Genomic DNA, 23723 nt, shown 5'->3' on the forward strand with positions numbered 1-23723 from the left:
GCTTGTGACCAGTGGAGAAAGACAAGGTCCTGTCATCTCCAACCCAGAAAAAGACAGGAGGGAAGGAAAATGTTGTATGGAGTCTTTGCCAGGTACTCTCACCAGCTCTGATGTAAAAGGGGCAGGAGCAATTCCCCAAAGGGAGAGCTGAGTACTTGAAATGTGGATAGTATATTGGGTTATCATTACCATCTTTTAAAGTTCCATATATATGCATTAGTATACTGTATTGGTGTTTATCTTTCTGGCTTACTTCACTCTGTATAATGGGCTCCAGTCTCATCCATCTCATTAGAACTGATTCAAATGAATTCTTTTTAATGGCTTAGTAATATTCCATTGTGTATATGTACCATAGCTTCCTTATCCATTCGTTTGCTGATGGGCATCTAGGTTGCTTCCATGTCCTGGCAATTATAAACAGTGCTGCGATGAACATTGGGGTGCACGTGTCTCTTTCAGATCTAGTTTCCTCGGTGTGTATGCCCAGGAGTGGTAATGCTGGGTCATATGGCAGTTCTATTTCCAGTTTTTCAAGGAATCTCCATACTGTTCTCCATAGTGGCTGTACTAGTTTGCATTCCCACCAACAGTATAAGAGGGTTCCCTTTTCTCCACACCCTCTCCAGCATTTATTGCTTGTAGACTTTTGGATAGCAGCCATCCTGACTGGTGTGTAATGGTACCTTGTTGTGGTTTTGATTTGCATTTATCTGATAATGAGTGATCTTGAACATCTTTTCATGTGTTTGTTAGCCATCTGTATGTCTTCTTTGGAGAAATGTCTGTTTAGTTCTTTGGCCCATTTTTTGATTGGGTCATTTATTTTTCTGGAATTAAGCTGCAGGAGTTGCTTGTATATTTTTGAGATTAATTCTTTGTCAGTTGCTTCATTTGCTACTATTTTCTCACATTCTGAAAGCTGTCTTTTCACCTTGCTTATAGTTTCCTTTGTTGTGCAAAAGCTTTTAAATTTAATTAGGTCCCATTTGTTTATTTTTGCGTTTATTTCCAATACTCTGGGAGGTGGGTCATAGAGGATCCTGCTGTGATTTATGTTGGAGAGTGTTTCCCAGCACCACTTGTTAAAGAGGTTGTCTTTTTTCCATTGTATACCCTGACCTCTTTTGTCGAAGATAAGGTGTCCATAGGTATGTGGATTTATCTCTGGACTTTCAATTCTGTTCCATTGATCTATATTTCTGTCTTTGTGCCAGTACCATACTGTCTTGATGACTGTGGCTTTGAAGTAGAGCCTGAAGTCAGGCAGGTTGATTCCTCCAGTTCCATTCTTCTTTCTCAAGATTGCTTTGGCTATTCGAGGTTTTTTGTATTTTCATACAAATTGTGAAATTATTTGTTCTAGTTCTGTGAAGAATACCGTTGTTAGCTTGATAGGGATTGCGTTGAATCTATAGATTGCTCTGGGTAGTACACAGATGTACAGAACAGACTTTGGGACTCTGTGGGAGAAGGTGGGATGTTGTGAGAGAATAGCATTGAAACAAGTATACTATCAAGGGTGAAACAGATCACCAGCCCAGGTTGGATGCATAAGACAAGTGCTCAGGGCTGGTGCACTGGGAAGACCCAGAGGGATGGGATGGGGAGGGAGGTGGGAGGGGGGACCAGGATGAGGAACACATGTAAATCCATGGCTGATTCATGTCAATGTATGGCAAAAAGCACTACAATATTGTAAAGTAATTAGCCTCCAACTAATAAAAATAAATGAAAAAAAATTATTATCCAAAAAAAAAAAGAAAGAAATGTAGACAGTATACCTCACAGGGAAGAGATGCTGGGTAGTCAGAAAAATGAAGTCTACTATAGTTTCCCAAATTATACTTTGTAGATGCCTATAAAATCATCACTTTCCTTTTTAGGAAGTCACAATGTTTATCTAGTTACTATCAAAGCCCTATGATATTTTATGCCCCATTGCTTTCATCTGAAATTAGATGAAAATATCTTTATTAATCAGTGAAAATATTACAAAGTCTAAGGAAGGCAGGATAACAAGGTATTTTTGTTTTAAAAATTCAACATCCTTGTTGGTGTAACCAGATGTGCCTTGGCTTTTGTTTTTGTGTATTCATTAGCTTTCATTGTTCACAGTGATCTTGTAAGAATCTGGCCAAGCTTTGCAAGAGGATGTCACACTGGCCTCATTCTAAGGAAATTAATAATCTTATTTCAAGCTCCTCTCCCTTCTGTTAGCTGTGGGCTTCTAGGCAAGGCCACTGGTGTTCCCCTCTCTGTGAAATTACAAGATGGTTCAGGCCCCCAATATTTCTATTATAGAACATACTGTCTTTCATTGAAAAATTGCCTCTTATGAGTATTATTCTCTGTTCTAAAAAGATGTCATTGTTTCACTCCTATTCTACACTCCTTCTGTGTTCAAGGTCGCTAGTTACTCTATTATTCAGGCAGACAATCTTTTCATAATTTTTTTCCAATCAGTTTCAGTTCAAGGACTTACATGCTCAATATCCCCCACAAATTTTGCCATTTCTTCTCATGAAAACATTTTTCATAGCATCTCTTTCTTCAGCAGCTTCCGTGTATTCAGTTCCTCCTAATACATTGCTGCATGGAACGTAGGCAAGCCTTGTTTATGGTGAGTTTTGTTGGGGGAGTGGAGAATGATTTTTTCTCATATTCTTAGATTCAGCATCAATTAACTAAAGTTTATTGACTGTTCTGGAAAATGAACTGTTTTCATCTAGCTTATCTGGAAAAGAGTTCTGAGCTTCTAAAGGGCAAGAGATAAAAGTTTGAGGGTAGCAGAAACAGACCATAAATCAAAAGGCAAAGTTAATCAAGGCAGGAGTTTTGTGGGAAAAATGCAGAAAGTAAAAAGATCCTTTCAATAAAAGTTTCAAAATAAAGTGGTCAGAAATATTGCTCAAAAAAAAAAAAAAAAAAAGAAAAGAAATCTTGCTCAAACTAAAACTGTATGTCTATATGTGTTACACTGGTTTCTTTTCTTCCAGTTTTATTCAGATAATTGACATACAGCAGTGTATAAGTTTAAGGTATACTGCATAGTGATTGACTTACATACATCATGAAATGATTACCACAATAAGTTTGGTGAACATCCATCATCTTATGTCAATACAAAATTAAAGAAAGAGCAAAAAAAATTTTCCCTGTGATGAGAATTCTCAGGATTTATTCTTTTAACTTTCATATATAACTTACAGCAGTGTTGATTATATTTCTCATGTTGTACATTATATCCCTAGTACATGTTTATCTTGTTATTGGAAGTTTTTATTTTTTGATCACCTTCATCCAATTCTCCCTCCCCCAGTTCCTCACCTCTACCAACAACCAATCTGTTCTCTTTTTCTATGAGTTTATTTGTTTCTGAAGTAGAACTGACCTAGAATAATATATTAGTTCCTGTTACACAACATAGTGGTTTGATACATTTCAAAATGATCACCATGATAAGTTTAGTTACCATACAAAGATATTATATAATTGTTGACTATATTCCTCACACTGTATATTTCATACTCATGAGATGATCCCATGAAGGCTTATATTAATAGTGTTTAGTCACTCAATCATGTCCAACTCTTTGTGACCCTATAGACTGTAGCTCTCCAGGCTCCTCTCTCCATGGGGATTCTCCAAGCAAGAATGCCATGCTCTCCTCTAGGGGATCTTCCCAAGCTAGGAATCAAACTGGGGTCTCCTGCATTGCAGCCAGATTCTTTATCAGCTGAGCTACCAGGAAAGCCCCAAAAAAGGGAAAGTCATGTCCGACTTTTTGCAACCCTATGAAATGTACCCTGCCAGGCTCCTATGTCCATGGAATTCTCCACGCAAGAATCCTAGAATGGGTAGCTGTTCTCTTCTCCAGGAGGTCTTCCCAACCCAGGTATCAAATCCAGGTCTCTCACATTGCAGGCAGATTCTTTACTATCTGAGCCACCAGGGAAGCCAAAATTAATGACAGCTTATCATGTACTGCTTATGACCATGAAAAACTGCAATTAAAATCTTCATTTACAAAGTCCCAAATCAGTGAGCTGGTAAGAGATGGGTATGTTTAATTCCAAGTTAGTTATCTTTGAAATTAAGTAGTATGGACAGTGCTGCCTTATAACACAGCATACAATGATGTAAAGCTAAGCTTTATATCAGAAAGTAATCCTCTTAAGAGGCACTGTTTTTGATGAAATAGACTACATATTCTCAGCCCTCCTCTCTATGAGAATCATAGATCATTTTTCTTGGGTTAGAAATCCACACAGACCCAATAGTTTGATGTTTAGGCTTCTAGAGTAAGTACATAAAACAAGGACTTCTCCTTTTGTGCTACCATCATTATCATGCCAATCCCAACAGATATTCATTATCATGATGCAAACCAGTCCCACCACACTCCCTAGCTGTGTGAACCTGTCAAGTTATTTAGCCTCTCTGAGCCTCATTTGTAGCCTGTGTAAAATGGAGATAAGAGACTGGATCAAGATGGCATACTAAACATATTTCAGCCTTCTTTTCTCATCCTAAAACCCTAGAAATGACAGGAAAAAGTATTTGAAAACTTATTGCTGTCTGGAAACAACACAACAACAAAGGATGGTCTTAGTGAACCAGAAATTATAAAGAATTGCTGAAAGTTAGGAAGCAGGTAAAACTTGATAGAGAAATCGTAACCTAAAACACACTCAGGAAAGGATGGTTGGAGAAGGTGGGAGGCTTCAAGAGCTCAGAGGAAGCAAACACAAGTGTAGACACGGGAGTCCTGAGACAGCTGCCAGGTCATAGAATTCATAGAAGGGAGCTGGGCCGCTTTGCCCTTCCTCTACCCTTGCCTTTCCCAGGTCAAGCAGTGAACAGAAGGATCTAATGTCTGGGCAGAAGCAGAATGTTCTAGGTTGAGGGTGCTGAGGCTGAGCACACCCGGAAGAACCTAGAGCCTGCTGCCTGGAAGAGTAGCTCGTGACTAATCCATCCAGCACATTCCCAATATCCCCCAACCCAACCTAGAAGAAGAATGTGACTCTAATCAGAATGCATTTTCCACACAGGCTAATGGATTCTGCAAGTATAAAGACACAAATCACCAAGATGGTAATTTCAAGAAACATTAAAATTTGACAAAAACCAAAAATCAGTGCAGATGGTGACTGCAGCCATGAAATTAAAAGACGCTTACTCCTTGGAAGGAAAGTTATGACCAACCTAGATAGCATATTAAAAAGCAGAGACATTACTTTGCCAACAAAAGTCCGTCTGGTCAAGGCTATGGTTTTTCCAGTGGTCATGTATGGATGTGAGAGTTGGACTGTGAAGAAAGCTGAGCGCCAAAAAATTGATGCTTTTGAACTGTGGTGTTGGAGAAGACTCTCGAGAGTCCCTTGGACTGCAAGGAGATCCAACCAGTCCATCCTAAAGGAGATCAGTCCTGGGTGTTCATTGGAAGGACTTATGCTGAAGTTGAAACTCCAGTACTTTGGCCACCTCATGCGAAGAGTTGACTCATTGGAAAAGACCCTGATGCTGGGAGGGATTGGGGGCAGGAGGAGAAGGGGACGACAGAGGATGAGATGGCTGGATGGCATCACCGACTTGATGGGCATGGGTTTGGGTAGACTCCAGGAGTTGGTGGTGGACAAGGAGGCCTGGTGTGCTGCGATTCATGGGTCGCAAAGGGTCGGACATGACTGAGCGACTGAACTGAACTGAATACCTCAACATTTCATGAGTTCCCTCTCTGGATAGGGAAGATCTCCTGGAGAAGGAAATGGCGACCCACTCCAGTATTCTTGCCTGGGAAATCCCCTGGGCAGAGAAGCCTGAGGGGACTACAGTCCAGTCCATGGGGCTACAAAAGAGTCAGACATGAGTTAGTGACTAAAACGAGCAAACACCACAAAGAGAACTAAAAATCAGTGGATAATAGAACCAATACCCAAGGAATATTTAGTAAGAGAAATTATAAGATATCTTAAACAAAGTGTAATTTTTACTTTAGAAAGATACTAAAAGATATCCCATTAATTTCTTCAACTTACTCAATGTGTATTTTTTGAGCACTGTTATGTGCCAAGCACTATGTGTACACTGAAAATACAGCAGTGAAAAAAAATAATTCCTACTGTTTTAGAATTAAGATTCTAATCATGGGAGCAAGAGATAATAAATAAGTTAAAAAACAGAACAAATATGTCAGTTGGTAATAGCCATGAAGAAGGCTCAAACAAGAACAATTTAAAATTTTTAATTTTGTATTTTAAATTAAATTTTAATTTACATTTAATTTACAAGTATAACTGATTTATACTGTTGTGTTAATTTCTGCTGTATAGCAAAATGACTCACTCTACACACACACACCCATATATACATATACATTCTTTTTCATTTTCTCTTCCATTATGGTTTATCACAGGATATTGAGTATAGCTCCTTGTGCTATCCAGTGGAAACTTGTTGTTTGTCCATGTGTTTAGTTGCTCAGTTGTGTCCGACTCTTTGGGACCCAATGGACTGTAGCCACGAGGCTCTTCTGGCCTTGGGGATTCTCCAGACAAGAATACTGGAGTGGGTTTTCCTGCCCTCCTCCAGGGGATCTTCCCAACCCAGGGATCAAACCCAGGTCTCCCACATTGCAGACAGGTTCTTTACCATCTGTCCATTATATATATGTAATAGGTTGAGTCCCAAATTCCCAGTCCATCCCTCCCCCACCCCCTCTCTTCCTTGGCCATGACAAGTCTGTTTTCTATGTTTGGGAGTCTATTTCTAAAACAAGAACAATTTTTAAAAAATTACCTTTGACAAAAGTTCTTTATTTTGGACCACTTGCACACAGAAAGGCAATTACAGATATACTCTTAAATTTATTTCTAAGATTTTTCTTATTTTTATATATTAGGTTCACTTCACTTGAAAACATGTTTCCTTGCAGAATATGACAAACAATGGATTATAAGTTTGGGCTATCCCCTTCTGTTATTATCATGGCTAGATATATCACCTTTCCACAGTTCAAATTTTAGTTTTACTGGTGGATAATTAAATACGAGAGCAAAATTACATTGTTTCATTGTTTCTTTTTTTTAATTTATTTTTAATTGGAGGGTAATTTCTTTGCAATGTTGTGTGATTCTGCTACGCAAAAAGGTGAATCAGCCCTCTTGAGCCTCCTCTCCCCCACCCAAGAGCAATTTGTTAATATGAAAGAACTAGTTAGAAATTCCTGAAATGAAAAATATGATTGTTGACATGCAATTCTCAGTAAATAGACTGTATAACAGAGTAGCTGAAGGGGAAAATTTCAATTTGAAAATTGAAGCAATGCAGAAGGATGAAGAGTCAGAAATACAAAGGAAAATTAAGGAGAAAAAAAAGCATAGACTTACAAGGTCCCATGTCTGTCCAGTGGGAATTCCAGGAGAACAAAACAGAGAGAGGGAATGCAGAGGGGTGGTGGTGGCTCACCCAAATCAAACTAGAATATCTTTCCAGAGCTCAAGAAAGACCAGTGTCCTCAGATTCTAAGATCCTGATAATACCCAACAAGATTTCTTTAAAGAACACTCAGCCTGGGCACATTCTGGTAGATTTTCAAGATATCAACAATAAAGAGATCACCCCCAAAGCCTCATTCCTTCTTTCAACACCCATCCAGTAATCACTTAAGGAGGGTCAGTATATATGTTACAGGCAGAGGGTCCAGGATCATGGTGAACACAGATAAGGGGTCGACTTCATGGGGGCAGAGCAGGGAAGAGGCCAAAGTCAGCATATTGAATACTTAAATACATTAATTTCCTGTGAGTGTGTGAATGGGTGTATATATGTGTAATCAGGGTGAAGGAATTGGAAGCATGTAGGGGTGAGGGGCTCCTGTGGATAGGAGATCACAAAGGAATGCTCTGAGGAGCCCTGAGACTGAAGAAAAGGACCAGAAAAGGAGAGACCAGAGGAAACTCATTCCAGGCAGGGGGACCAGCAAGGTCCCAGGCTGCTAAGTGGAAAGAAAAAGGTATTCCAGGATGGGCGAGAGCCAGCGTAGGTGGGGTGAAAGTGGAGATGGTTGCTGGGATTAGGAACCCCTTGGAGACACTTGTGTCTCTGGATGACATATGTGTTGTCAGGACTTCAGGGGATCATGACAACCACTGACAGTGCTGGTGACAACTTGTTTCTTCTCTGATGCCTCTTCTGAATCTTATATCAGCTGCCGGGCTAAGACCTCAACCTCACTGTCTGTCCTGGAGAACTAAGGAGAGTTTGGGGGTTTGATGAGTGATTTGCCCAAGCCTCTCCCTAATTTAACTTGCAGTTTCCAGCTACTGCCAGAGGGCACCAGGTGGGACTGAAAGAGAATTGGGTGGGGCCCAGGCCTTGAGCTGTTCAGTGATCAGCATCAAACAGGAATGAAAAGACTATTCAAGCTCTGTCCATCTTTGTCTGGTTTGGAAGGTTGGCAGGTGATTCTGGGTGGAAACTTGTGCCAGGAGAGTTGTAGCAGAGAGCAGAAGCCACTTGCTTTCTTCCTGACATGAGGCCTGATGCCTGTTTCCTATCCTCATTCATATCTGCAGTTTCCAGAACTGAAGTGGACTATCAAGAATCCATTTGAGAAGGAAGCATGGAGTAGCATTTTGAATGTGGGTTGATAGCTACTCCTCACTTAGCAGTGAACTGCAGGCTGCAGGGGAGCATTGGACGGGATGTCTAGTGGACAAGGAATTCCACATTCTCTGTCAGCAGGGTTTTGGCTGCAGAGAGGAAGTGACATTTGGGAAACTCAAGATCCTGGCAATTGGCCCGGGAAAGGGGCTGGCCAACTCCCCTCACAGCTTCCAAAGATTCTTCCAGAGCAATCATTAAACAAATAACTCTGGGTCTGTGCTCCTGACTCCAGGGTGTGGTTGAGGCTTGAGAGAAAGTCCACTGGAAAGATTTCAGGAGGTTGAGGACCAGGGAAGAGAAAATCCTAAGGGTTCTGCTGCAAAATGGCCCAAAGGGTGGCTAATTAATGGAGCCGTGTTTTTGCATCCAGAGCTATAGGCTATGAAAATTGTTACAGGAAAACACCACTCTAACACAGTCAGTAAGACCCCCACTTTTCAATCCTGTAAAACATGGGGGTCACAATATCAGGCACTTAATAAAAAACAGTATTTGTCACTCTCACCATTGCTAGAAAATGCACAGAAGTAAAGATGGTAGAAAATGTGTTGTGGACACATGGGCATTCATTAAAAAACGAGACTCTTAAGTGACCATGGACTATTGCTTTCTGTCCATCTGTCCCTCTCAGCTCCAGCCCAGGAGAAGAACTTTAGCTGCTCCTGCTTGAGAAAAGGAGTCAACCACCAAGCTTAGTGTAACCAAGCTTGTATCATTAAGGGTGGCAAAATGATAGGACACTGAAAGAGGAACTCCCCAGGTCAGTAGGTGCCCAATATGCTACTGGAGATCAGTGGAGAAATAACTTCAGAAAGAATGAAGGGATAGAGCCAAAGCAAAAGTAATACCCAGTTGTGGATGAGACTGGTGATAGAAGCAAGGTCTGATGCTGTAAAGAATAATATTACATAGGAACCTGGAATGTTAGGTCCATGAATTAGGGCAAATTGGAAGTGGTCAAACAGGAGATGGCAAGAGTGAATGTCACATTCTAGGAACCAGCGAACTAAAATGGAAAGGAATGGGTGAATTTAACTCAGATGACCATTATATCTACTACTGTGGGCAGGAATCCCTTAGAAGAAATGGAGTAGCCATCATGGTCAACAAAAGAGTCCGAAATGCAGTACTTGGATTGAATCTCAAAAAATACAGAATAATCTCTGTTTGTTTCCAAGGCAAACCATTCAATATCACGGTAATCTAAGTCTATGTGCCAACCAGTAATGCTGAAGAAGCTGAAGTTGAATGGTTCTATGAAAACCTACAAGAGCTTTTAGAACTAACACCCAATAAAGATGTCCTTTTCATTACAGGGGATTGTACTAACACCCAATAAAGATGTCCTTTTCATTACAGGGGACTGTACTAACACCCAATAAAGATGTCCTTTTCATTACAGGGGACTGGAATGCAAAAGTAGGAAGTCAAGAAACACCTGGAGTAACAGGCAAATTTGGCCTTGGAGTACGGAATGAAGCAGGGCAAAGGCTAATAGAGTTTTGCCAAGAAAACACACTGGTCATAGCAAACACCCTCTTCCAACAACACAAGAAAAGACTCTACACATGGACATCACCAGATGGTCAACACTGAAATCAGACTGATGATATTCTTTGCAGCCAAAGATGGAGAAGCTCTATACAGTCAGCAAAAACAAGACCAGGAGCTGACTGTGACTCAGATCATGAATTCCTCATTGCCAAATTCAGACTTAAATTGAAGAAAGCAGGGAAAACCACTAGACCATTCAGGTATGGCCTAAATCAAATCCCTCATGCCTATACAGTGGAAGTGAGAAATAGATTTAAGGACTAGATCTGATAGACAGAGTGCCTGATGAACTATGGATAGAGGTTTGTGACATTGTACAGGAGACAGGGATCAAGACCATCCCCATGGAAAAGAAAGGCAAAATGATTGTCTGAGGAGGCGTTACAAATAGCTGTGAAAAGAAGAGAAGTGAAAAGCAAAGGAGAAAAGGAAAGATACTCCTATTTGAATGCAGAGTTCCAAAGAATAGCAAGGAGAGATAAGAAAGCCTTCCTCAGCGACCATTGCAAAGAAATAGAGGAAAACAACAGAATGGGAAAGACTAGAGATCTCTTCAAGAAAATTAGAGATACCAAGGGAACATTCCATGCAAAGATGGGTTTGATAATGGACAGAAATGGTATGAACCTAACAGAAGCAGAAGATATTAAGAAGAGGTGGCAAGAACACACAGAAGAACTGTACAAAAAAGATCTTCACAACCCAGATAATCACGATGATGTGATCACTCACCTAGGGCCAGACATCCTGGAATGTGAAGTCAGGTGGGCCTTAGAAAGCATCACTACGAGCAAAGCTAGTGGAGGTAATGGAATTCCAGTTGAGGTATTTCAAATCCTGAAAGATGGTGCTGTGAAGGTGCTGCATTCAATATGCCAGCACATATGGAAAACTCAGCAGTGGCCACAGGACTGGAAAAGGTCAGTTTTCATTCCAATCCCTAAGAAAGGCAATGCCAAAGAATGCTCAAACTACTGCACAATTGCACTCATCTCACGTGCTAGTAAAGTAATGCTCAAAATTTTCCAAGCCAGGCTTCAGCAATATGTGACCCGTGAACTTCCAGATGTTCAAGCTGGTTAGAAAAGGCAGAGGAACCGGAGATCAAATTGCCAACATCCACTGGATCATCGAAAAAGCAAGAGAGTTCCAGAAAAACATCTATTTCTGCTTTACTGACTATGCCAAACCCTTTGACTGTGTGGATCACAATAAGCTGTGGAAAATTCTGAAGGAGATGGGAGTACCAGACCACCTGACCTGCCTCTTGAGAAACCTGTATGCAGGTCAGGAAGCAACAGTGAGAACTGGACATGGAACAACAGACTGTTTCCAAATAGGAAAAGGAGTACGTCAAGGCTGTACATTGTCACCCTGCTTGCTTAACTTATATGCAGAGACTTATACATCTTGAGAAATGCTTATACATCATGAGAAATGCTGGGCTGGAAGAAGCACAAGCTGGAATCAAGATTGCTGGGAGAAATATCAATAACCTCAGATATGCAGATGACACCACCCTTATGGCAGAAAGTGAAGAGGAACTAAAAAGCCTCTTGATGAAAGTGAAAGAGGAGAGTGAAAAAGTTGGCTTAACGCTCAACATTCAGAAAACTAAGATCATGGCATCTGGTCCCATCACTTCAGGGGAAATAGATGGGGAAACAGTGTCAGACTTTATTTTCTTGGGCTCCAAAATCACTGCAAATGGTGATTGCAGCCATGAAATTAAAAGACGCTTACTCCTTGGAAGGAAAGTTATGACCAACCTAGATAGCATATTAAAAAGCAGAGACATTACTTTGCCAACAAAGGTCCATCTAGTCAAGGCTATGGTTTTTCCAGTGGTCATGTATGGATGTGAGAGTTGGAAATATAAAGAAAGCTGAGCGCCGAAGAATTGACGGTTTTGAACTATGGTGTTGGAGAAGACTTGAGAGTCCCTTGGACTGCAAGGAGATCCAACCAGTCCATCCTAAAGGAGATCAGTCCTGGGTGTTCATTGGAAGGACTGATGCTGAAGCTGAAACTCCAATACTTTGGCCACCTCATGTGAAGAGTTGACTCATTGGAAAAGACCCTGATGCTGAGAGGGATTGGGGGCAGGAAGAGATGGGGACAACAGAAGATGAGATGGCTGGATGGCATCACCGACTCGATGAACATGAGTTTGAGTAAACTCTGTAGTTGGTGATGGACAGGGAGGCCTGGTGTGCTGCAATTCATGGAGTCGCAAAGAGTTGGACACAACTGAACTGAACTGATGGGTAGAGGTTTAGGTATTATTATCCTGGCTAAACCAACCTATGGTGCTGAGGGGGAGTGATGACCTCAGACATAAGAAGCAGAAGCTGTTAATAAGTTTGGGTTCATTCTTGTGGGCCAAGGCATATTCAGACAAATTATAATGCCCCTGCTCAATATATATGTGTCAGGAACGTACTCTCTCAAAAAGGGTAGAGAAACACTGAGGATGGGGAAAGAAGAGTGGGATAGAGGGGGAGGAGAGAGAGGAGGGGCAAGGAGGGAGGGACTGACAACTCAGATTAGTGAAGGTTATAGCAACTAGTCTGCATTAACTTTTTGTCTCTACAATCCAAGAGTCAAAACCTCCTCTGTTGTGGCTCCTAAGGGCATCTTATCAGGGATGAAAAAGTGTCTGTTATTGCATAGATATTAGAATTATTCCCTGATCAGATTCCTTGCAATCAGGAGAGAGTCTTGATGACTTGATTATTATGGAAGGAGTTTTAATTATCGAAGATCAAGCAGTCTATAATTATTCTCTATCTTCCCAAAGAAACAAATAACTGGATGGAGGCACTATGTGGGCCCATGAGTAGAAATTACACCACTCTTTTCACAATGAGTCTTGCTTTTCAGACCAGAGCCAGGTCTCTGCCCCTGAGTCTCTGTTTTCTACTTCACTGCAGACAAGGGGGCAGGAAGTGTAGTCCTATCTCATAAACTGCTAAGCTGAGAAATAGTCTCCAAGGAACAATGGTAGGTGGGCTACTGGGGTCTCTCAGCATAACATCATGAGACCAAAAACTCCTTGAAACCCCATGTGTGGTTCTAGCACAGGCATGCACTATATGGGCCTCCTTTCAGATGGTGGGGAGGGGGACGGGGTTCTGAGCACTTGTTGGGGACCCTACTTTTAAACTGTACCACTCAGGACCACAGCCATGTTCAGTTCAGTCACTCAGTAGTGTCCTACTCTTTGAGACCCCATGGACTGCAGCATGCCGGGCTTCTCTGTCTATCACCAACTCCTGGAGCTTGCTCAAACTCATGTCCATCGAGTTGGTGATACCATCCAACCATCTCATCCTCTGTTGTTCCCTTCTCCTCCTGCCACATTACAGATGCTATTGGAGACTAGAGTTGGTGTGTCTCAGTGCTGTATTAGCACTTAGCCTATGCCCACTGGTGGGGATTTTCACACAGTCCTAGTGTTGTGATATTCACACAGATGACACAGGACAAAAGGCAGGTGTCCAAAAGGACCTGACAGGGTTCCAACAGCCCCTTGGTAAGAGGCATTGATGGTGGGGTAAGGGAAATTTGGCTCTGTGTAAAGATGAAGCACTTATCATCTTGGAGAAGCAGCAAACTGCCTGCATGAATCTGAATCCAGAGGTAGTAGCTTGAGTCCAGGGGATCCAGACAGGGCATCTGTATCAGGAACTATCAGTAGCCCTGAGGAAGGGGTGATGGTACCCGGTGGGTGGAGGAAGCTGGGTTTCCAGAACTGAGAACAGGTTCCAGTTTAGCACAGAGGGCTCTGAGAAATCTAGAAAACGGCTCAGGTAACTCATGCTGTCCTGGACAGGCCTGCTTGAGGCGGATACATCTCATGTGGCTAAGATGCTGGTATGTGCCACACAATGATGTTAACTTAGATGTCCTGGTCCTCTTTATTCATCTGAACAGGGGAGAATAGGTTCTGTTTCTTCTAAGGATTATAAGATGTTTCACCTTTCCTAGAGTGTGAGGTAATAGAAAGGGGCCCTTTGTGCCAGAACTCAAGGTGGGGATCAAGGCAGAACCTCCGCTGGTCAGCAGGACATGTGAGATGTGTTTACAGGTTAGATCTTGCAGCTCATCTCTCTTTGCTCTCAGTCCAGGATTGCCCTTGTCCTTGTGTGACATTTTTGTATCTTACCCGGTGTAGATCACATTCCCAGAGTGGAAGGCGGTGGGACCCTGCAGTGAGTGACGGCCATCACCCAGGCATCTAATCAGCTACATTTGGCACTTTATTAAACACTGTATCAGACTGGATCCTGATAGCTAACACTAAACACTTAATACTTTGTCAAGCTTCCACCACTCTGGATGATTTTGGGACCTATAAACATTTAGGTGCATGTTCTAATACAGGATCTAGCTTTGGTAGCACATTTAATCATTTTGTATCACAATGTATACAATGAGCACAATGTATCATTTTGATAAATTAAAACTGTTATCAAGACTGTTATAAAACATCCTTGTCAAAAGGACTTTTAAAATAGGGCAGGACTTTTAAAATATGATACACCTATCTGTGTAGCATAGGTTGCTGGAGACAGAGTGCTGGCTTGAGTCAGGTCCAGAGGCACCTTTCTACCTAAGAGGCCTTTTCCAAACAAAATAACATTGCAAGGATGTATACATGTTGGCATGCTGGTTGGTGGTCATGGGAGTGGTTACCCTGTGTGTCTTTTTGCAAGTAAGATTCTCCCAGTCTGCCCCTCAATCTTCTCATTTTATAGAAGAACTCAATCAGCTCCTTTTTAAAATTTCTCTTGTTGATAACCAGGGAAGACCTATGTTCCTGCTACCTTCTGTGTACCCTGGAGGAGCCAGAGGAGCACTGGGGGGACTGGGACACGGGTGTTACCAGACCATGTGGTGCGGGCTGGGGATTGGGGAGAGGCTTAGGAACCCCACATGACTGTCGGGTGCTTTTGCTTCGATTTGACTCTTTGTGAAGTTCTGTAATGAATGGGCCTTGGGGGAAACCTCTTTCCCCCTTGCATTTCCTTTTCTTTGGTAATTCTTGCCACAAAGAGGTCCTCAGTGGAGGGCCGAGCACTGGGGGAAAGGAGCTGGGGAGGTCACCTGGCAGGCTGGGGCCTGGGCACACTGGAGGTATGACATGTCACCTGGAGACTGGGCCAGATCAGAGGTTTGGCATTCCACAGAAGAAAATAAAAACCTGGGTCTCCTACACTGCTCCCCCAAGACCTGGCTGGCAAGGGCAGCTGGGAATATCCTCTCTCTTCTCTGCGTGCACACCACCTTCCAGAGCGGGTGTCTCATTTACCTGTGTCTCTCTTTGGGCTTTGTACAGACTTTCCCCACATTGCCTCTCACTAAAGGTGGTAAAAGTAACACTTTTTACTAGTGTTGCTTCCCTCTGTGCACTCTCAAAAGGGCAGTGTCCTGGGTAGAACAGAGTCAACTCCGCCCCGTCTGCCCCCACCCCTGCCCCCGCTGCCAAATTTATGTACTAGAACCTCAGAATATGACTTTTTGTGTCCTTCTTAGAACCTCAGAATATGACTTTATTTGGAAATAGGATGTAAATAGTTAAGATAAGCTTATACTAACATAGGGCAGGTCCTTGGCTTCCCAGGTGGCTCAGTGGTAAAGAATCTGCCTGCCAATGCAGGAGACATGGATTTCCACCCCTAGTTTGGGGAGATCCCCTGGAGGAAGAAATGGCAACCCACTCCAGCATTCTTGCCTGGGAAATCCCATGGACAGGGGAGCCTGGTGGGGTACAGTCCATGGGGGTCACAGAAGAGTCAGACATGACTGAGCATGCATGCAAGGGTAGGGCCTTAATCCTTTATGACTGGTGTCCTTATAAGACACCAGAGACAGACACACAGAGGAAGATGATCTGAAGAGATTCGAGAGAACTCCCAATGATGACAGAAGCAGAGAGTGGAATGATGCACTTACAAGTCCTGGAACATCAAGGATTGCCAGCAAATCACAGAAACTGGGAAGAGACAAGGAAGGGTCCTCACCTAGGGATTTTGGAGAGAGCATGACCCTGCTGACACCTTGATTTTGGACTTCTCAGCCTCCAGATGTGTGAGAGAATGAACTTCTGTTGTTTTAAGCACCCCATACCCCCCAGTCTGTGGTCCTTTGTCACAGTGGCCCAAGGAAATTAACCCTGGAGCTGTGCTCTGGTCACTGTTGTGTTGCAGGTACATAAAACCAGGGTCTGGAATGGAGAGGCAAGCTGTCAGTATTTGCCAAAGGTGAACTGTATGTAGAGATGGAGGGCAAGAGAAATGGGCTGGAGGAGACAGCAGACACAAAAAGGTAGAAAGTTCACCCCTCTAGTTCATGACCGAGTATTTGGCATACCTGGAAATCAAGGTAGATGCTATGTGCCAAGGAAGTGCTCATTCACTGAGATAATTGAATAAACGAATGAATGAATTTGTGATACTGGATTTCTCTCACACTGACATCACCTCTCAGAGGATGATCGGTTGACATGCCTGGTGGCAGGAAGTGATGAAATTCACCACATACAAAATTGCAACAGGGCAGAACTCTGTCAAGAAACATACATGTACAAATGACTTGTGAACAGTGTGACAGCTCAATTTACCCCTAATTTCAGGGGCCAGAGTCAAGGATAAGACTGGCTTCAGTCATGGAGCAAGGCAGTGATGCTTAGGGTCATGTTGTGCCTGCAGCTCTGCCTGTGGTGATCTGTTTCCATGCTGGACTACACCCCAACAGAAAGGTTTTCTTCCCCATCTTAGCTCTGCCACCTGATTCCTGTGGAGGACCCCACCCCAGCACTGCGGAGTCTCTCTGGGAAAGCAGGCTGGTTTTCCTGCAGCTGCGCCCCTGCCCCCACTCTGCGTCCCCTCCCCTCCCTCATTGTTCATCATTGGCCAGCCTTGTTTGCAGCACAAGGACATGAAGAAGATATTCCTCCTATTCTCCAGTCATTGTCACTAATTGAAATGGGAAGCTAGACAAGGCTCCAGAAGAAAAGCTTATTATAGGCTGCCTTGTTGGAAGAAAATGAATCACCTAAGCAGATAGGTTTCCGTGATCTCAGGCAAACCTCACTCTTTATTCGACACAACCCTGTCTAATTGTTCAAGAAAATGTTCATCTGCTTCATAATGGAACAGCCATAATGGAGGTGTTGTGAAATCACTGAAAAGTTTATTCAAAGCTTGCTCCTGAAAGCCCAGCCATAATGCATGGGGCTCCAGAGGAGTTAATAGAATTGGCTCTCATTGAAAATGCATGGATAACAAATTTTCCTAACACAGATCCTTTTAAATATGCCTACTGATGGAAGTCTGAATTGGCATTTGACAGATGCGAAGCACTAACAAAAGAGGTGACTCTCTTAACTCTACTGCAAGTCATTTCCCTGCAGCTGTGTCATTTGAGTCCCTGGCCAGCATCCCATAACTGAGTGGGGCCTAGAAACCCCAAGATGTCCCATGAAACCAAGTCTTGTGGACAGGAGACATTGAACTTTTTCTTCAAAGTGTAAGCCATGGAGTAGAAGAGAAAACCATCTGTCTTAGTCCATTTGGACTGCTCTAACAAGATACCAACAGACTAGATGACTTACAAATAACAGAAATTTATTTCTCATAGTTCTGGAGGCTGGGAAGTCCAAGATCAAGATTCTGGCAGACTCAGTATCTGATGAAGACCTGCTTTCTTGTTCATAGATACCCAACTTCTGTCTGTGTCCACACATGGTAGAAGGGCAAGGGAGCTCTCTAGGGTCTATTTTTTTTTTTATAAGGGAGCTCTCTAGCGGAACCATGAGGGTTCCACTCTCATGAACTAATCACCTTCCAAAGGTCCCACCTCCTAAGATCATCATGCTGGGGAGTTAGTGCTTTGACATGTGAATTTTAGGGGGACACACATCAAATCATAGCACCGTTCCATAAAGTGGAAGGAAAATACCCAGAAAGAATGAGTGGGCAAAACAAGGCTATAGAGGACAAACTACCCTGTAGTGAAATTTCCTTTCAATAACATATGTCTGGATGGAGGAGTCATAATCAACTGAAGAAAAAGAAACACAAAACCATAAGGCCAATGCGTGCACTGTCCTTGCACTGCACAGATCCTGATGAACACAAAGAAGTTTAAGATGAATTTCTGCCCTCAAGAAGTCTAGTTAGATCATTACAGGGTATTGAGTAGAGTTCTCTGTGACAAACACAACTTTGTAAATCAACTATACTCCAATAAGATTTTTTTAAAAATCAAATTAAATTAAAAAAAAAAAAAGCTTAGTTAGAGTTGTTCATTCATTGAAGAAATACTTTAGAGCCTGCAGCCATTGCAAAATGACGATGGTTCAGGTACAAAACTAGAGCAAGTTGACCATGAGTTTAAGGGAAATCTGGAAAAAGAAAACAACACTTGAATTGGAGATGAGGGAAGTTGATTTGGAGCCCTCTTCTCCTACCCCACACACATCCTATATCCCCTCTGAGCTTCACCTAGGCCTACCTTTCCAGAAACTTGTAACTGGAGCTGTTGGGCAGTAAATGAAAGGGTGATTTTCTTTGCTTCTTTCATTGTTCCCAGATGCCACATAGCAAACTGAAATAACCTAAATTTTTCTGCTGCCCCTCATGACTACATGCGTGGTGAGTTAAAGGTGACTGCACATTCATTTGTACTCCTTCAGTTGAGTAGTGAGATCTATGTCCCTCCTCTGGAAGCTCTATGACAGCTTTGACCAATAGAATATGCTTGCATGTGTTCTCAGCTGCTTCAGCCATGTCCAACTCTTTGCGACCCTATGGACTGTAGCCCGCCAGGCTCCTCAGTCCATGGGATTCTCCAGGCAAGAATACTGGAGTGGGTTGCCATTCTCTTCTCCAGGAGGATCTTCCCAATCCAGGGATCGAACTCATGTCGCCTACAGTTCAGGAGGATTTTTTACTGACTGAGCCACCAGGGAAGCCCCTTAGAATACGGTTAATCATATACATATATATAGTGGAAGTGGTGCTATGCCAGTCCAAACCCAGGCTTTGAGGAAGAAACTGGCAACTTGCACTTCCTGTCTCTGGGAGCCCTGAGCTGCCATGCTGGTGCTGGAAAGGCTCTTGGTTGGTCCTCTGCCCACAGTTTCAGCCAAGCCCAGTCTTCCCTTCTTAGACAGGAGATCAAGAAGTAAAGCAATCTGGGACTCTGCAGCCCAGCCCAGATGCCAGCTAAATACCATCAAGTGACCTCAATTGATACTACCTGGAGCCAATGAATTATCCAACCAAGCCCTGCCTGAAATTTGGACCCCAGAACATGAATCAAATACGATGAGCTGGATGTTGCTTGAAGCTACTGAGACTTGGGGTGACTTGTTACACAGTAACTGATAACTTGAAAAGAGGTTAAAGGCATCAATGTTAGGGGTGCTTCATTTCCTCGCTCTGTGTGAAAACTTTTGTGTTTGTTTCTTCTGTTGTGCCTGGTTAATATCAATTTACTCACATCATGGATCCTTTTTTGTGACTCACACTACAGCTAGAAGGTTACACAGTGGGGGCTTTTCTATTTGAGGCACCATTTTTTTTTCCCTCAGAGACGCATACCAGGTCTAAACGAACTTGCCCACACAATGGCCCGAGTGCAAGAGTGTGTGTGTGTGTCTGCTTATTGCTGTGTAAGCAATGTATGTTTCATTACCAGACTTTATTTTCTGTCCTCAATGGAACCTTTCTCTTTTTGCTTTTGGTGTGGACTAGAGAAACCATTTCACGGCAAAGCCGGGTCTATTGCTTTTGTTTTTGCCCCCTTGTTTGGCTGGAGTCTTCGGCATTCAGCGCGGAGGTCGGCATTGTTCCTTCCTCCAGGGCTGGGTACGCTGCTCCGAGGGTCAGTTGGAAATGAAGCTTCTATTATCTGCGATCTGCCTCTAAGCCGGTCGTCCCTACACTAAGGCTCAGCCAAGCATGAAGAAAACTAATTGTCCCCACTCTCTGCTCTACTGCACACCAAAACGCTGCCCCTGCTTCTCCCAGCTCTGCATCAGTGGGAGAAAACCCGGCCTCGCGAAGGCAGAGGGATCGGCGCTCCAAGGTCGGCTCTGGCCAGGATGCGCGCCGGCGGCGGCCGGGACTCACCCGGAGCAGTCCAGAGGCTTCTCCAGGCGCTGCCGGGGCTGGGAAAGGGGCGGAGGGAGGGAGAAAAAGCTGATGACTGTGCGTGTTCCCAGTAATTGCAATGGGCATAGGAAAGGGGAGCTGATTAATTTGCCTGATGAATTATGCATCAGCTCTGCGTGCCGCCCTCCCAGCTTCAAAGCTTTATTATTCATGTTATTTGAATCCGACCACCTCTCCCCTCCTTGCCTGAATGCTGCTGTCCAACAAGTATCAGGCGGCAAACATTTTTGGCGCTTGATCACTATGACCACATAACAGAGCGCTTCCAGGAAGTGGGCAGAATTAGTGAAATGTGATCTGTATTTAAAACACACCCCCCCCACACACACCCACACCCTCACAGCTGGAGTAATTCATCAATAACAAGCCCGGGATGTGAGGGCAAACTCAGCTGTCTTTTGTAGTATAGGGCAAAAATCAAAATGTAAAGACAGAAGTGGCAATTATTTTGTTAAGTCGCGTTTTAAGTTAACACCACATGAAAGAAAGTCTCTTTTAATAAAGAAAGAAGCAACAAGGGACACCAGGACAGTGAGATTAACTTTATCTGGGTATTTCAAGGCCTGTGGATGGCAGATTTGATCTCCTAATTTTTCATCTCTCTTCTCTGTCCAATCTTGGGCTTAACCAAGGGCCCTTTCCAATCCCTCCTGAGTCGCTAGTGGAACCTGGCTTTTCATGAAGGGGCCTAGCACCCACTAAGTGGTGCCTTGCTGTCTTGCTGCCTGTCTTTCCAAGTGAAGACGGAAAACTCTTCGTGTTACTAAAACCAGGAAAACAAAGGCAACTCTTTTCTGTGTGAGCTGAAGTTGGGGTTGCAGATTGGGCAGGGCCTAGTTTTTTGCCAAGGTTTTTCTGTTAGACTTGGTCTGAGGGGCAAGATTGTCAAGGGAAACAAATTCAGTTAGTAGAACAGAAGTAAGTTAAAAATTTTTGGTAACAGCTTTTATTGAGATGTGATTCACATACCACACCATTCACCTACTTAAAGTATACAATTCAATTGTTTTTGGTATATTCATGGAGTTGTGTGATTATCACTACAATAAATATTAGAATATTTTCATCACCTACAAAAGAAACCCTGGATTCTTCAGTTACGACCCACCCAGGCCCTCCCCCTGCAACTCAAAGTAACCACTAATCTACTTTCTGTCTGTAAAGATTTGCCAATTCTGGACATTTCAAATAAAAGATATCATAGGGATATCCCTGATGGTCCAGTGGTTACGATTCCATGCTTCCAATCCAGGGGGCATCAGTTCAATTGCTGGTCAGGGAACCAAGATCCCACATAGCATGTGGAAAAAGAAAAAGTGGGAATCAACATCTCATGTGCTATTTGGAAAAATAAAAAGTATCTTAAACTATGGGCTTTGTGTTTGATTTCTTTCACTGAGCATGTTTTCAAGGTTCATCCATGCCATAGCATGAGTGAGTGCTTCATTTTTTTTAATGGCCAAATATTCTTTTTTGTCAGTATGCCACATTGTAAAACTATTCATCAGTTGGCAGAACAAAGAATAATTTTACAATCTTTTATTTGGAGTTTTTATGCTTTCTGTATTTATGGCAAGAATCTCATATCAAATTGACAAGAAAGCTTTGTCAAGGAGATTTTTGGGCAATGGATTAAACCAGAAAAAGACAAATGGAAAACCCTAAGCAAGAAACAGATTGTAGGTTCTTCCAAGATGGGGTTAGAGTAAATAGTGAGGTCCAAATGCATCTGTTATGGCATTCAGAAGAAGCTTTTACTAAATGAGCCTTTTCCTGGGTACTAATAAAAAAGTGCCTTGCATCTTTTCAAGACAGCAAGAATCCTATGTAACAAACGCATATTGAGGAACTCTGTTAGGATTGCTGATCTCAAGGACTTCAGAGTCTAATGAAAAAACAATAGTCACAGATGACGGGTGGAAACAGATGACAAGTAGTGGTAGAAGAAAACACATGAGGGTGCAAAATGGTCTTTTCTGATGGGCAGATTGAGGGCCAGGTAAACCAGAAGGGTAAACTGGCCAGGTAAAACAGATACCTGGCTAGAGTCACGCTTGCCTCAGTCCTACCAAGACTGTTTCAAACCAGCATTTCAATGGTGCCTCTTTCCTCAGAGGAGGCAGCGGAAGTTTCAGTACTGGCTCTTCCTTTGTGCCCCTGTGGACTGAAGACCTTTCTGAATCAGCTGGGCTGTGGATTGTTTCCCTGGCTGCAAAGTAAAATGAGGAGTTGGAGTGGGTATTCTGCAACAACTCCCAAAAAACAGGGAGCAAAACAGGGAGGTTTCTGTGTCTGGTCTTGAATCCTGACTTCATTTAGGATGGAGTTAGCTTCATCTTGGGCAGGTCATCATCTCTCTTCCAAAGGATAGTTCTCTTATCTGTAAAGTGGGAAGAATACAGCTTACCCAGAAATACAGTGGAAGGATGGAGTGGAGGTAATGTTCACCAGGTGCCTTTCATTAGCAGACAATAAATAAATGTCTTAAGGCTCTGTTAATGCTAGAAATCTCCAGTGTAATGATGAGTCAACTACTCAGGCAGTAGAGTAGTTATCCAGTACTTACTTTATGTCCCTAAACATAGAGAATAAAGAATATGATGAGGACATTGCCCTAGGCTATATGAAACAGATAATAGCCAGGACAGATATTGTTCCTTTAGCTGGAAGATGCTGCTGTCATCTCCCACTCCCAGTAACCAGTGGCTTGTCCCTCTCCCAGGGTTCTCAGCACTTTCTCCTTTGGGTTTGAAGTATTAGGGCAAGGTTTTATCTGCTCCACCAGACTGTGATATCCTTGAGGGTGGGGACCATGTTCTTTCATATTTAAAATCTGAGCTTATCAGGGGGTTCCCTCTGAAACCACCCTGCTTCTCTAGTTATCTTGCCTTTTTCTTCCTCTCTGTGGCTATTTGTGATTTTATAGTTAGAATTTCATTTTTTTTAAAGCCTCCTGAGCCATATTTCCTTGCAAAGCACAGCTCTACAGGCACGGCTATCTTTCCTTGGAACATTCAGATGTTTTATTTCCTAAAGTCTGGGGCACTGCTTCAGTTCACGTGATTGACATGATGGGGCATCTCCTCACACTGGTGGATTTTGCCTCCCATGCTGATTGGCAGACTCAAAATAGTAATTACATTCATTGTTCTCTCTACTTTTAGAATCAAATAGTCATCAGAAAGGCAAGTCAAAATGTTATTTCTTTAGAAGAATAAACCTTCCCATTGAACTCTAGGTAACCAAGCCCCTGTTGCTTTCTCATCTTGCCCAGGTATAACAGGAGGGAAAGGGGTAGGACACAAGTTTTGA

This window comes from Odocoileus virginianus, chromosome 4, assembly GCF_023699985.2.
Source record: "Odocoileus virginianus isolate 20LAN1187 ecotype Illinois chromosome 4, Ovbor_1.2, whole genome shotgun sequence".
Taxonomy (NCBI): Eukaryota; Metazoa; Chordata; class Mammalia; order Artiodactyla; family Cervidae; genus Odocoileus; species Odocoileus virginianus.